We start from the raw sequence: 15,791 nt of genomic DNA on the forward strand, positions 1-15,791 counted from the left end.
TGATTGGATTGAGGGATACAAAGTATTAATCCTGGGTGTGTCAGTATGGGTGTTACCAGAAGAGACTAACATTTGAGTCAATGGATTAAGAGTCAAGTAGACTCTTAATCCAGTCTAATCAGCTTCCAGCAAATATAAAGCAGGCAGAAAATATGAAAAAGAGAGACAGGTCCAGCCTCCCATCCTACATCTTTCTCCCCTGCTGGATGCTTCCTGCCCTTGAACATCGGACTTCAAGTTCTTCAGTTTGGGGATTTGGACTGGCTCTCCTTGCTCCTCAGCTTGCAGACAGCCTATTGTAGGACCTTGTGATTGTGTAAGTTAATACTTGATAAATTCATATATATATATATACACACACACACACGCATATATATCAAATATAATAGGATATATATATCCTATTTATATGTGTATATGTGTTTGTGTGTATATATATATATATATATATAGTATTTTTTCTGTCCCTCTAAGAGAATCCTAATACACTAATTTAGCTAAAGACTTGTCAATTCTGTTAATCTTTCAAAAAAAAAACAAATTGATCTATTGCATTTTTTCTTCTAGTCTCTATTTTGTTTATTTCTGCCCTAATTGCTATATTTTCCTTCTTTCTGCTGCCTTCAGGCTTTTTTCTTTTTTTATTTCCCTGAGGTGTAAAATTAGCTTGTTTATTTGAGATCTTTTATCTTTCTTAATGTAGGCATTTATCACTATAAGTTTTCCTGTTAGTACTGCTTTTGCCACATCCCGTACGTAATATGTGTTATAGTTTCATTTTCATTTGTCTGAAGGTTGTTTAAACTTTTATTTTACTTTTAATTGACACATAATAAATGAGCAAATATTTATATAGTAAAGTGTAATGTTTCCTTACATATATACAGTGTGTAAGTCTCAAATCAGGGTATTTAGCATATCCGTCACCTCAAATATTTATCATTTTCTTCTAGTGAGAACAACCTGAGGATAATTTTTTTTTGTCTCTCTTCTGCACTCTGAATGCCCTTATTCTCACTTGATCATTATTTACTTTGTATGGTTGCTACAGTGTTCTAAATTTAAATTTTCTCTAATGACAGCTAGTGAGATACCTAAGCCAGATATGCCCAATAAAGTAAATCAGTCAAAATTGTGTTATTTGTACTTACCAGTTTTTAAAATGTAGGTAGTTCTCCCAGTAACCTCCTTGCTGTGATTGTATTTAAAAGAATAATTACATATATCTCAAAAACGTATACCCCAAACCATTCATGTCAACATTACTTATACCAAAAGTTGGAAGCATTAAATTTCCAAAAGTAAGTCAGCATTTAAATACATCAGGTTAAATCTACAAGATGAAATACTATTAGTGAAACTACATTTAAATATACCGACAATATGTGAAAAGTAAAAAACTAAATCTACAAAAAAAAAAAAAAACTATATATGCCTTGTGGGTTATATTGATTTAAATGTGAATATTATCCACTTCTATAAGTATTTATGTATCGCTCTACCTTATCTCTTTCTATGCAGATGCCAAGACACAGAATGATAGCAGTGGCTCTCTGTGGTTGAAGACAGTAGTTGTTTCCCTTCTTCTTCTTCTTTTCCTAATTTTCCTTAGTATCTTCCTTCTCTTTCTTTATATTTATATATATGCTGCATTGGTTGCAATGTTGCCTGGACAAGGCATGTTCATGGAATAGATGAGCCACACATTACACTTCCATTCTGAGAAAAGAATAGCACCTTACGTTCTGCCCTCCTTCTACAACACACACAGGTATTTCTGCTTCTGAGCAGGTGTGGCTTTTTCTGCCATTACCTTGAATGATAGGTGGCAGGGCTTTGTAACACCAGCACACACACTACTTTGAGCTCTTGATCACAAATACCTAAACATAAACTTTGGTCACTAGCAAAAATAAACCTGTATACTGAATGTTTTCTAGTTAAAGCACACTACATGTTCAGATTCAAGGAATTTCTAAATGTCTTTGCAGTGTGAATCCACTCAATAAGAAATCACATGACACAACCTGCAAATTTAACTTTGAAGATAGACAGCAAAATATATCACTACAGTCTCTGCAGTAGGAAATGGTACCTTAATAAAGGCACTATTGATTTTTAGATAATCTACACTATGCTGTCCCAGGATTTTACTTTCTTAATCAAAAGAACCATAATTTTTGTGTATTTACTAAGAAAATAAAAGAGTTAATTTTACAGACTTACTGGATGTATGTAAATATACAAAAGAGACTAAATTGTAAGTGTGATTTGCTTGGACATTTTTATGTATGTATATATAATTGTATACACATTCCTGAATCATTACATTTATGTATTCATATATTCATACATTAGCTTAAGGTATGACTGAAAGATTTCCCATGCCTATGGAAAATCTTTCAATTTCAGAAGTGAATGCTTTGACAGTATAACTATGTGTAAGAACAAATAGGTATTATAATATAATCTCTTCTATGACTACTTTTGCCTGTGGCTTCCATCTTTGCAAGATTTCAAGTTTGAGAGTCTAACTTTTATGAAGACGATTTGATGCAAGTTGACTCCAAACTATCTCCCTTGACAAGCTAGTTCCATTTAGATACATTTCCTTTATTGGCAACACCATTGGATAAATAGTATCCTATAATCATTGATTTATTTGACTACCTTTGTCTTCAGGCTGTGAGCTTCTTCATAGGAAAATTCCTCTTATTCTTCATCTTTCTCTCTGCAGATGGTGGCACCATCCCATGAGCTGAGTAAATTGGCAGTTATGAGTGGGAGCAGCAGATAGGACACTTAAGTCAATAGAGAGAAAACCTGTGCTAGGGGAGCTTACATTCTAGTAGACAGACATAGACAATAAGTGCATACATAAAAGTGATTCTATCAAAGAGTCATCAATGTTATGAAATGAAAGCAAGTTGATGTAATAGAAAATTAATGATTATGTAGATGAGGGTCATGAGGTTATTTAGATATGGTGATGGGGTAACTTCTGGTAAGTTAATTTCAACTTAATTTCAACCAGCAACTGAAAATTGAGAAGAGACAAGTCTTACAGCGAATTAGAGGGTGGACTATGCAGAGGGAAGAGTGAAGATTTTTGAGCTAGAAATGAGTACTGTACATTCTAGGGGAAAAAGGATCAATGTGGCTAATACAACACAAAGAAGGGGGAGACTGATTTCAGTTGGATTCCAGTTGAACAGAATTTAAGATTTTTAAGAACAAAAAATACAACACTAATGTTAATGATTAGTAAAAGTTATACTGGAGTCTCCTTTTGTTAATTCAGAATAGATCCATTCTAACAATGTAAATGTTTGGTTAGATCAAGGGCAGGGCAGACTGATGGTATAGGGTTAAGCTTCATATGTATTCCTAATTACTTTTGGACCAATTAGCTGCAGATAAAAATTAACCTGTTTCATACTGTAATTATTTCTGGCAACTGCTTTTAGGAAGTTATCCATTACTTAGTTTAGGTATTATATTTATTCTATTTCCTAAAACATCACATTTTATCATCACTGACCTGAAGTCACTGATTCTATATCACTTTGTATCAACAAAACACCCAATCAAGTTTTCCATACTTGTTCGGTTTAAAACATTTTCACGTAATTTAGAGAAGCATGTATTTTTTTTTTTTTTTTTTTTTTTTTACCACGTATATAAAGCCTACCTCCCTAAGTCATGGGGGGAAGGATAAAGTCAAGAGTATTCCCTTCAGTGTTGGGGGGTATATTTGTTCTTGTTTCAAATCATCTAAATTCTAAAGCTCATTGTACGCTGCAGATCTTGTTTCTATGGTTACCTTGAAAAAGAAGAATGCATGTTATTATACACAAACCCACTATTTCAAGAATGACCAAATAGGGGAAGAAACCACACAGTCATTTCCATTATTTGTAACCTAAGTCAGCACAAGATTAGAGAAACAAAAAATAGAGTAGGAAGTTAAAGTCAAACATGAAAAAATAAAAAGAAACAACAAAAGAGAAAAAATGTGTACAGAAATTTTTGAGCACAAAAGTAAATAATTATCCTCTTCAAGGACGAAAGCACACTCTACCTGTGTGCATGTGTATGTGTGTGTTTTAAAATTATAGTTTAATAAAATGGTAATGAGTTTTAAGGGTGACCTTCTACAGTGTTAACCTGAATAAAATGTTAAAATTTGTTTTTCTATTCTACTCTTAGGATAATAATAAATTCCCACTAATTGTTATTTCAAAGGTGATCAGCAATGGTGGAAAGGGAAAGAAATGATCATAAAACAAATAGAAAAAGTTTGTGAATGCCCCCAGTACTTTTGGCAAAAATATATATACATAATATAGTTTCTACCCTAAGGAAGATTATCATGCATTTGTATTTGAAAAATTAAAATGAACCTACATGATATATCAGATATTAACGTATGAGGAGATGAGAAAATGTATATGAGAAGAGCTAAAAGGGAGCTCTAATAAGTTAGGTAGACACACCTCAGTCATGTGCCACAGAGCATTCAAAAAATATTTTTAAATGTGTTATTACAAACAGTGTCTGTATCACGTGCTGGAGAATATGTGGATAATAGGAACCAGCATTCTCTTCTGGCAGGCATATGAACCAAAGTAGCCAATCCAGAGTACAGTCTGACATTGCTCAAAAAAATTGAGAATGTACGTTCCCTATGACCTAGCAATTTACGTTTGAAAGAGGATATGAATGCAGTACTGTTTATGGTAATGGGAAGTTGGAACAGCTTCCTCTACTTCAGGTAAGTAGATAAGTTAAATACAATTTTATGGTATACTCTTCAGCAGTTCGGTAGGTGAGAATATGCATATTTACTTTTGTGAATAATTTTGAGTATAAGTTAAGAAAATGAACGATTCTATGATACAATAATTTGTATAAAATAAATACACATGTACACATATCTATGGGCACTTATAAAACTTTTTCTAAAGGTAGCCTCGGTTGGAAAGGAGATGAGGAAAAGGTAAGTGGGGATACAAGCAACAGAGACACCTTAAATGTATAATGATGTTGAACCATGAAAAAGGAGACTAATCCAGTCAACTCCCTAGATATTTTCAATGGAGTTAAAAGAAAAAAGAACCAGTCATAGTGATAGTTAAATATACCATGTATGCCTTCAATTTTTGAAACTTAACTATTGGAACAAATCATTCCAATAGCACCAAGGAGTTTTCAGTATCTGAATTAGAAGAACTGATTGAACCTTCAAGTAATCTTTTTTTTTTTTTTAATTATTATTATACTTTAAGTTCTAGGGTACATGTGCATAACGTGCAGGTTTGTTACATATGTATACTTGTGCCATGTTGGCGTGCTGCACCCATCAACTCCTCAGCACCCATCAACTTGTCATTTACATCAGGTATAACTCCCAGTGCAATCCCTCCCCTCTCCCCGCTCCCCATGATAGGCCCCGGTGTGTGATGTTCCCCTTCCCGAGTCCAAGTGATCTCATTGTTCAGTTCCCACCTATGAGTGAGAACATGCGGTGTTTGGTTTTCTGTTCTTGTGATGGTTTGCTAAGAATGATGGTTTCCAGCTGCATCCATGTCCCTACAAAGGACACAAACTCATCCTTTTTTATGGCTGCATAGTATTCCATGGTGTATATGTGCCACATTTTCTTAATCCAGCAGACACATGACAAAATGCTCATCATCACTGGCCATCAAGTAATCTTATTAACTAAGAAACCTAGCTGTTAGATTTTAGCGATTTCCTTAGCAAAGTTTGTTAGACATTTAATCTATTTATTATATTTCTTTATAACCCACATCCATAATTGCTATGTTTAAAAAAATTCCAAAAAGTAAAATATAAAGATTAGTAACCCTAGGATTTAAGCACATCGAATATTCTCATAACATGTAACAAATATCCTATACGATCAGATCCACTATAAAACAACTAAAATCTTTATTCCTATTTTCTAAAAATCTCCCTTGTTTTCTAAGCAAAGAAGTATTTTTCTAGAAAGGAAATAATGTCCTAGTCTGGAATATTTTTATTTCAGTGCCAAACCTAACAATGTTAAGATATGAAGGCAACTTGACTGTTTACATCAGTTCTGTTAGCAAATTACTCAAACTAATCATTTCTGTATTAGTACTGCTTTGCATTTCACTAAGACCAAAGAAGAACTGGTGTATATGGAATTCTGAAAGCCAGGCCTTGTGGTAGGTACAGGAGCAACAAAAACAACAAAATAAAACCCCTACCATCCTTTGTAGGGACATGGATGCAGCTGGAAACCATCATTCTTAGCAAACTATCACAAGAACAGAAAACCAAACACCGCATGTTCTCACTCATAGGTGGGAACTGAACAATGAGATCACTTGGACTCGGGAAGGGGAACATCACACACCAGGGCCTATCATGGGGAGCGAGGAGTGGGGAGGGATTGCATTGGGAGTTATACCTGATGTAAATGACGAGTTGATGGGTGCTGACGTGTTGATGGGTGCAGCACACCAACATGGCACAAGTATACATATGTAACAAACCTGCACGTTATGCACATGTACCCTAGAACTTAAAGTATAATAATAATAAAAAATATATTAAAAAAAAAGAGAGAGAGAGAAGTAGAATAAATATTTGTAGGTGTAACCCAAAATAAAGGCTTCCTTTAATAAAGAAAAAACAAAAACAAACAAAAAAAAACCCTACCTTCCAGCCCCCTATGGCTTAATGAAGAAGACCAATTAGAGAGCAGTTAGTTTCAACAGAGTGTTCCTGTACCATAAGGAGGCAAAATGCAGGATTCTATCTAAAAGCTCAAGGTCTTAGATTACCTTAGCTTTCTCTGAGAGAAGAAGACACTATGCTAAAACCTGAGGAATCAGCTTCGTTTTCTCAGGTGATGAAAGGAACAAAGGTATTCCTAAAAAAGGGAAAATAAAATAATCGGTAAATGTACACAGACAAGTATGTACACATACTAAATACTTTAGTAAGGCAGGAATGTAGTATTCAGGCTTGTAAGTTGCATGAAATGAAGGAAAAGAGGTAAGCGAAACCCTTTTAAATGGTTTTAAATCACTAAGTAATGAGGGCTTTACACTAGAGACAATGAAAATCACTTAAGTATGACCCTGGCATGATTAAATTGCGCATCAAAAAGATAAATTTTCTCCATGAAAACTTAACAGGAAGGGAGATTTGTTAGGAGATATGAAAATCTGTTAAACAGGCATGTGTATCCTATGTAAAAACAAATGAACATGAAAAGAAAAAACTATGGAGAAAGAAAAAAAATTGGGTTTTGCTAAGAGTTAAAGGGGAAGGAGGCATGAAAAGGTGGGGCACAGAGGATTTTTAGGGCAGTAATACTATTTCATACGATGTATGATATCATAGTGATGAATACACATCATTATACACTTGTTGAAACCCATCAAATGTACAACACCAAGTGAACACTAATATAAACTATGGCCTTTGGGTGATAGTGATATATCAATACAGGATCATCAGTTGTAACAAATGTGCCACTCTGCGGGCACCTGTAGTCCCAGCCACTCGGGAGGTTGAGGCAGGAGAATGGCGTGAACTCGGGAGGCGGAGCTTGCAATGAGCCGAGATCGGGCCACTGCACTCCTCCCTGGGTGACAGAGTGAGAATCCGTCTCAAAAAAAAAATGTTGGCAATGGGGGAGGTCATGCAGAAGGAGGCCTGGGAGTATATGGGAACTCTGTACTTTCTACTCAATTTTGTTGTGAATCTAAACTGCTCTGAAAATAAAGTTAAATGATTTAAAAAATAAAACACGGATGCAGTAGAGATGCAATAAAAAGAGGACATATTTGAGAGTCAGTAAGAATGAAGAATGAACAGAAACTGTTGAAAGGTTAGATACAGGAGAACACAGGGGAAGAGCAAGTGAAAGTACCACCCTGGTTTCTAACTTAAGGGTGTGAAGTAAAGTGTAGTAACATTTAATAATACATGGAATAGAGGAGAACCAAGCGAGGGTGGGAGGTGTGTGAGCAATGATCATTTCTGACCCTACTGAATCTGGGAAACTCATTTGACACTGCAGTAGAGATGGCTGGAAAGAGTTAGCAATCAGAGGCAGAGACCACTAACCGGAGGCCATGGCCCAGGAAAGCAAGCTCCAACAAGTAGGCACTTTCACAGTGTCTGGACTTAGCATTACACAGGCTAGTCACGTAACACAGCTTTATGCTATGACAGTGATATTGGCAGTAGATATTATCTCTTGCTTCCACCTACTTTAGGTCATCTGAATGTCACAAAAGTTCATTAACAGGGTCTCTGTCTCTTTCTGCCACCACTTTCCAGCCATCTCTGCTGCAATGTCACGTGTGCTCCCCAGATTCAGTAGATGGCCACCTCTAACAAGACAGGCTTATTAGTAGAACCCTTATAACAAAACAGTAAGAGTAAGCCAAGGTGGAGGAAAAGATTTATAGGGAAAATAACTGATAAAAATTACCTTGCTTTTTATCAGAAAGAAATTGAATTAAAATAAAATGAAAAAATTCGGATCCATTTCTATGGCAACAAAAGGATGGTTACTGAAAACTACTATGCTATGTGTGTTAGTTCTGTTTGGTTTCTGTGTGTGTGTCTGTGTGTGTGTCTGTGTGTGTGTGTGTCTTCTTAACTGAGCACTGGGGATCTATTTACTGTTGAGAGCCTAATTCCATAAACATCGTTTTCTTAATACAAAATTAGGCTATTTTTTTTTTATCAAGAAAATAGTGCATTTGGGTAAATGTGATTTCAGAAAAGGTCATTTAGTAAAAGAATTGGCATGTGCAGAGCTCTTACCACTGAGGAGAATGAATTAGAATTCAATGACCCACTTTCAAACTTGCTCTCATGGCTAGGAATCCAATATCGTTCTGAAGTCTTGTGAAAAACTTGAGAAGAAGATGACCTTTGAAAACATGAGCCTAGGAAGGACCTAAGAAATAAAATCCCCTTCTGTAGAAGGCATGAGATTTTTACATTTTGGCTTCCATAGTCAAAATGATGATGATAATGAATAATAATTGAAGTCCTGTATGCTGTGAGGTAGGCAAACTGCAGTGGTGGGGCCAAGTCAAGAGTGGAGAAGCTTCTGCGAGGACACACTCTTTAGGAAGGACCAAATCTTCACTTCCTCTATGCAGGAAAGGAGAAAACCTAAGTTCACTAAAACTACAAATATTCTTCCTTATATGTAGATAATTCTGAAATTACCTGACTGTATTAGTCAGGGTTTGCCTAGGAAACAGAACCAATAGAATGTGTATAGCTAGATACATGTCTCTATCTCTCTCTCTCTCTCTCTCTCTCTCTCTCTGGAAATTTTAAGGAATTGGTATAGATTGTAATGGAAGCTGGCAATTCCAGATTCTGCAGGACTGGTGGCAGACTGGAGACCCAGGGAAGAGCTGATTTTGTTGCAGTTCAAGTACGAAGTTAATGTTCCAACAGAATCCTCTTTTCCTGGGAGTCTACTCTTTTTTTCTCTTAAGGTCTTCAACTGATTGGATGAGGCCTACCCACATTATGGAGTGCAATTTGCTTGACTCAAAGTCTACTGATTTCAATATTAATCTCATCTAACAACCCCTTCACAGAAACATCAAGAATAATGTTCGACCAAATATCTGGGTGCCATGGCCTATCCAAGGTGCACATAAAATTAAACACCACACTGATATTTTTCCAAAGTTTGTGAGTTTATGTCTCAATGTAATAAACTGGCCTTTGATATTGGGCACAAGAAGCGAATGGCCAAGGAAAAGCAAATGTGCTTTGCCACACTTTGTTCTAGACTCCTAGTGATATGTGGAACAAGTCTAATAGATAATAATGCCAAATGGGTCCAGCAGAAGAGGGAGAGGGAGGGAAAGATAATGCAGGCTGCCCACATGCCAGAGATTAGGAAAACAAGTTTTCTAATTTCCCCAGGAGTTACGAAGCATCAGGAGTCTGTCGTCTTCTAGCTAATACTGAAAAAAAGGCCTTTTGCCTCTAAAAGTGATCGAAATATATCTAAGATTCCAACTCTCTCCTTGTCTTTAGGATAGTAATAAAGACTAAATAAGTAGTGTCTATTGTAGATATCAATGTAATATCAAAAATCTTTGCATGCCCATGTAACCCAGATTTGTGACTTCTAAGAAAATGTATCTCTTTGCTAATCTTATTCATATCTGGTCTTCAAGAATATAACCTTGGAAGTTGACCTTTGGATTTATAAACATAGTATTCTGTTATGTCTAGGAATGCTGTCCCTACAGTTAGTTCCAAAGCCATCTAAATGTGGCTTATGTGAAACCAATCTCAGGGAGTGTAGTTTTAAGATGATGTACTCAGTCAGTCAGAGAAAATATGACTTACTATATTTTGAAAGGGCTCAAATATTTTATAGTCCAAGGATCATTTCTCAGTCAGATGTTACATCAATCGTAAGGTATATCTGAGTAATTATCTTACCATCTTCAAATCTACTTTTTGTGAAACTATCTCTTTTCCTCCAGCCAACCACTTTCAGCCTATATGAAATCATAGGCTGTGAATCCTGAGCTAGCAGCTATCCCCAAAAGTTAGCAGTTTGGACCATGATGATCTTAGCACATGGTAAGGTCTCTTTTCTTATATTTTCCAGGGCCTGGCAGATGGGCTTGACCATGAAAACCCCTTACCAGAGAACATGAGTCCATGGCTCTAAAAACAACCACATCCCAAGTACAGACACAAAGAAGCAGCATGAAGTCAGGTGCACAGTCGCAGCACTGGAACTGTGGACTCACAGCCTCTTGTTTCTAATAATTTCCCAGACCACGCATGTGGTAAGCTTTTAGGTGGAACTGGTTGTGATAATCCGGGGTGAAGTTTAGAGTTTGAGTAAGAAATGAAGTAGTGAATGAGCAATGGCAGCAGCAGCAGGTTCTGTGCTTCCCTCAGCTGATTTCCATTCACGGGACCTGTTGGGTTAGGTAGACCCATTCAGGGGCTGATTTCCATCATTCACGCCCTGCCACGGGGGTTGACATCAGATACTTTGGTATGGTGAAGCAGGACCTATTTAGGTAAATGAAATTCCCAAAGGTTTGTGAATGGACTCTAGAAGGGGAAGAGATCTTGTCCCCAAATCTTTCATTTGCATAGCCTGCTAGACTTACCTGTCATTAACAGTATTCCACCAATCCTGTTAATGTTGTAAATGTTTAGCTTTCTAAGGTGTATATAGGTAAGTTCTGACAACACTGCTGTTCCATGGTAAATATAACTGATTTAAAAGCAGGAGTCAGATAACGGAAATAGATCTGGAAGCAGGGTTTGAGGCCCTGCAAGTACATAAAACAAACAAACAGGTATGTTACTTGGCCTGATTTTCTAGGGACCAAGTAGGATAAAGTAACCGTGGGGAGGGGGAAATGTACAGAATATTAAACTTCTTATCATAAAATATTGACTTACCAGCTACAGCAAGGTGAAGGTTTCTTAGACATGGAATTCTTAGAACAGCCATATCTGGTCTCTTAAACAGTTTTATTAATATCACCTGTGAGCCATGTATCATTCAGCACATTTATTACACCATATGGCTAAGAACAAGGTCTGGGAACATGGTGCAGTGTCAAACGCAGACACATCATTTACTGAAAGTTAATTCTACTGTGCTAAGAAAACATATTTAATGGGCAATATCTTTGTCCAAAAACAATGACTGAATGACAGGCGAGCTTGATTGGGAAGACATAAAGCAGTACACAAAAGAAAAATTGTAAGGACACAAGCAAGAGACCTACAGTGGATGTGGTGTGGCTGTGGAATGCTTGGGGGGAAAAAAAACGATCACATAATCAGTTATGAAGTAATTGCCGTAAGAGGAATGACTCATTTTGAGCAAGGACAGCCTTTGAAAGAAAAGGAGTCATAAACAGAGTTGGCAATGATTATTAACTTCCATTTGTATGCTGCACAACACATTTCAAAACACTTCCACATGTTTTATCTTAGTCGAATTGGAAAACAATCCTGAAAGTTAGAAAAGGCAGGTATTTGTTCTCCCTGTTTTGTATGCAAGGAAAAGAATACAGGGAGGTTAATTGAGCTCGCCGAGGTCACATTGCTAGTTAGAGAACCAGCGAGGAAGAGAACCTAGGTTTCCAGAATCTCAGTGTAATGTATTTTAACCACCTCTGGCTGCACACAGCAGTTTTGCGAACAAAGAAATTCTTCACTTATGTACAGCTTAGAGAACCCTGGCGTTTTCAGCCAGTCTCTTCCTATTAATAATAGTGATGTCAGTTTCACCCCTCTCCAGCTATGAAATCACAGGACCCCAGAGGTCACTGGGTTCATCCACCATCACACAACGTTCACCAGCCCAAGATCAAATTATCCTTCTTGCAGCACTATCAAAATGTTTACTTCTATTTATCTTAAGGTCAAACATACACTTCAGAGATATGTATGATGCATAAAATTACTTAGTTTTACTTAGAAAAATGGAATCCTTGCTAAAGAACATATTCCAACTGCTTTACCTTGGGAGGGAGGAGACATGAGAAGAATATGAGGTAATTACAATGTCTATTATGACCTCAGGCTATTGGCCTTAAAACATCACCTTAAAAATACAAAAGAATAGTTGATGTTTATTTTCCGACCTAACTTATAATTTGCTATATTCCAAATATCTGAATCAAATTCCATCACAATCAGAGCTAAAGTTCCACAGCAATCAGTGCCTGCAGTCAGGCTGGAGAAAAACAGTTGCAGTTGGGTGTCCAGTCACCACCTGTCAATACCTGCTGTTGAACAGGAGTGGGCTCCACTTTTAATTGTCAAACAATTGATTTTTCCAGGCAATGTGGATGAAGTGGACAAGAAAAGCTCCTGTGTTTTCATCCAGGACCCTCCTGCTTGGAACAACTGAACCCCAAATCAAAATAATTTCACTCCACATCCTAATTATATCAGTTCTCAACACCTCTAGCATCAAAAATATCCCCTTTCTTCCAGTTCAGTATGTCAAGCACAAGAAAATATAATCACAAGTGGGAGCAAAAAGAAACATGATGTGAATTGAGAGAGCTGTTTTGCATGAGGCAAAACTGCAATGTAGTTTGCATTTGAATCTATTTCAGCGTTTGAAGATATGCAATTCTTATCCTACAAGGGTATTATCATTGATTGTGTGATTTGTATAAATAAATGAGGCTTAAAAGACAACTACATGACTTAAAGTTCTTTCACTAGTAAGAATATGTGTAATTTGTTCTCCAGTTGGAGACTTAGAATACTGCTGGAAAAAACTCAATTTGTGTAATGTTCTGCCTCTTTTCTCATTGGCTGCCTAATGTTTTTGATCTATTCAATTCAGACCATTTCTGATTGATGGGCACCATCAGAATCTAGCAGCCAATGCAGCTTCCCTGCAATCAATAGCAGTGGGACAATTCTTCATGTTATACATAAGAATATTCACATAGTTCCTTTGCCATACTTTAGCAAGGCATATTTTCTTTTTCTTTATTAAGCAAAATCAATTCCATACACTTGTGTTTCAAAGTAAATGGCAAGACACTAATATAAGTACTGTAGAGAAAAAAGCAATACAAGATATGGCCTCTGATTTTTTTTTTTTAAAAGTAAGATTGACAATTTTTGAGCCTTTACCATCTGGGCTATGCCAAGTCTTTTAAATGTAAAGATGGATGTCCAACTCATTCTTGTAAAGAAGAGGACTAGGACTTACAGAGTTTGAATCACTTGCTAAAAGTTACTCAGAGAATGCATAGCACGTCTCTGGTTCCAAAAATTTTCCAGTGTTTTGTGCAACACATTTCAGAGTTTCCCAAAACAGATCCTATTGTCTTATGGAGAAATCAGACACAGAAGTGATGTGTCACACAATTACAATGCAGATGAGATACAGAAGGCCATTTCTTAGTAGTCATAAAGATACTAGTTACTGTAGTAACAATACTCTACGAGCATAGTGCACCTGGAAATTATTTCGGGTGAAGATGTTTAAGAAGGCCTTTGGGGTAGTTAAGAGAATTAAACTACTTCTTAAAGAATGAGAGAATTTGAATGAGATGAGAATAATGAGCTCAGTATTGTGCCATAGGGGAACAGTATGAGCAAAAAACTCAATGGATGTTTAAAGCAATGTACCCAAGTATTTCAATAGGATGCAGGACTTGATTTAAATGCCCTCTTCAGTCTCAAAAAATTAACAAGCTAAAATATGGTGGACACTGTATAGCTACAGTGTAAGTCAGGCTCAATGGCTTGCCTATTCAAAAATCTCTGCCTTAATGGCTACATGATTACTTGAAATTCTCATGAGTATCAGCTTTCTTTCAAGTTAATGTTTTAGCTTTATCTAGTCACTCTGGTATCTCTTGATGAAAGTCAACATTTTCCTGAAGTTCTTAATACATTAACCCCTATGATGTCACCAACATGTTTGTTTCTAGATTGTCATGGATGTAAGACCCCAAATAGTTATTTTAATTCTGAGGCTTGTGAAAGGATCAACAAGCATGAGATATTGCCTATGACTCAGGGGTAGGTGGGCAGTGAAGTGAGAAAAGATGGAGAAGTCTCCTAAAATGGTATATACTAAAACACAAGGTGGTTTTAGTGAGAGCTGGCTGAACAGAAATATTTCACATACACTATAACATGAAGGTCAACCAGTATGGTTATTATTGATTCCTTGGAGGTCTCCAGATTCATGTTAGTAGTTCCTACATTTGGAGAAAGACTATTACTTGGGAACAAATCTATTCTTCACAATATTAAAGATTAAACAGTATCTTCACATTGTGTGATAGAAAATTGCTGAAATTATTTACTAAATGCCAATATTTTCCATTGTGTGATACCTGAGACCATCATAAAGTACCCATGTAGTTGTGTTTAATGGGAATCTTAACTATAGACGTAATGGATAAATTGTTATGAGAAAGAATGAGATGAGATGCAGAAACAGCTAAAAATATATTGTCAAAGTCATTGTTACCTTAATAAAAACACTCCAGCACTCTTGCTTTTGCCCCCTAAACCTCTTTTTGTGCATTTGGTATGAGATATACATGTATATAATATGATAAATAATACTTTTCTCTTTGGCAGCAACTCATTTTGAACATCTTTGCCTTTCACAATCACTTAAGTTTTTTATACAAAAGAGTTAGCAAATAGTAGTTACTTCTGGAATCTATACTGTCCTCAAGTAATGTGTCTGAGATTCTTGTAATATTTGAAATGATTAAGAATTATTAAGTACCTATCAGCATATAGCAGATGCCTGATAGCTATTTGTTGAATAAATAAAATACATGGATGATTAAAGAAAGACTAAGGGCATACATTTACATAATCCATATTATATGCTACTTTATATGGTTTACAAATTTTACATATTATTTAATATTTATAACAATCTTCTTATTAAAGGTAAATTATTATTCCCCTATTACAGATTTTAAAAATTGAGTACTTCATTGTTAGTAAATTCCCAACCAAATATTTAAACCCACGCACCCCAACACAAGTCATTTCTATTAACTGTTCTGCTGTGAATGAATTAAGTTCAGTAAATGAATAATCGGAACTACCTAGTTTCTTAAGATGTCTGTCACTCGTTTTTTAATAAAATCTTTAGCTATAATCAATTGCATTGTTATATGTCACATTGTGATTCCTTAATAGAATTTTGATAAAATGCACATTCATAATAATTGTTGAAATTTCTAATTGAGTCC

General features: G+C 36.0%; 2 long non-coding RNA genes across 2 annotated transcripts in view; one reads left to right on the plus strand and one right to left on the minus strand.

The window, feature by feature from the left end:
- Positions 1 to 15,791, minus strand: part of LOC102122603 (uncharacterized) — a 514,820-nt gene that overhangs the window by 12,314 nt on the left and 486,715 nt on the right. The gene's annotated exons all lie outside the window — the stretch shown is intronic.
- LOC135968039 (uncharacterized) lies at positions 163 to 13,676 on the plus strand. The gene is made up of 3 exons (XR_010582465.2): positions 163 to 316; positions 10,670 to 10,853; positions 12,879 to 13,676. It is a non-coding gene; the product is annotated as an uncharacterized lncRNA (long non-coding RNA).

The sequence above is a fragment of the Macaca fascicularis genome, chromosome 17, assembly GCF_037993035.2.
Source record: "Macaca fascicularis isolate 582-1 chromosome 17, T2T-MFA8v1.1".
Classification (NCBI taxonomy): domain Eukaryota; kingdom Metazoa; phylum Chordata; class Mammalia; order Primates; family Cercopithecidae; genus Macaca; species Macaca fascicularis.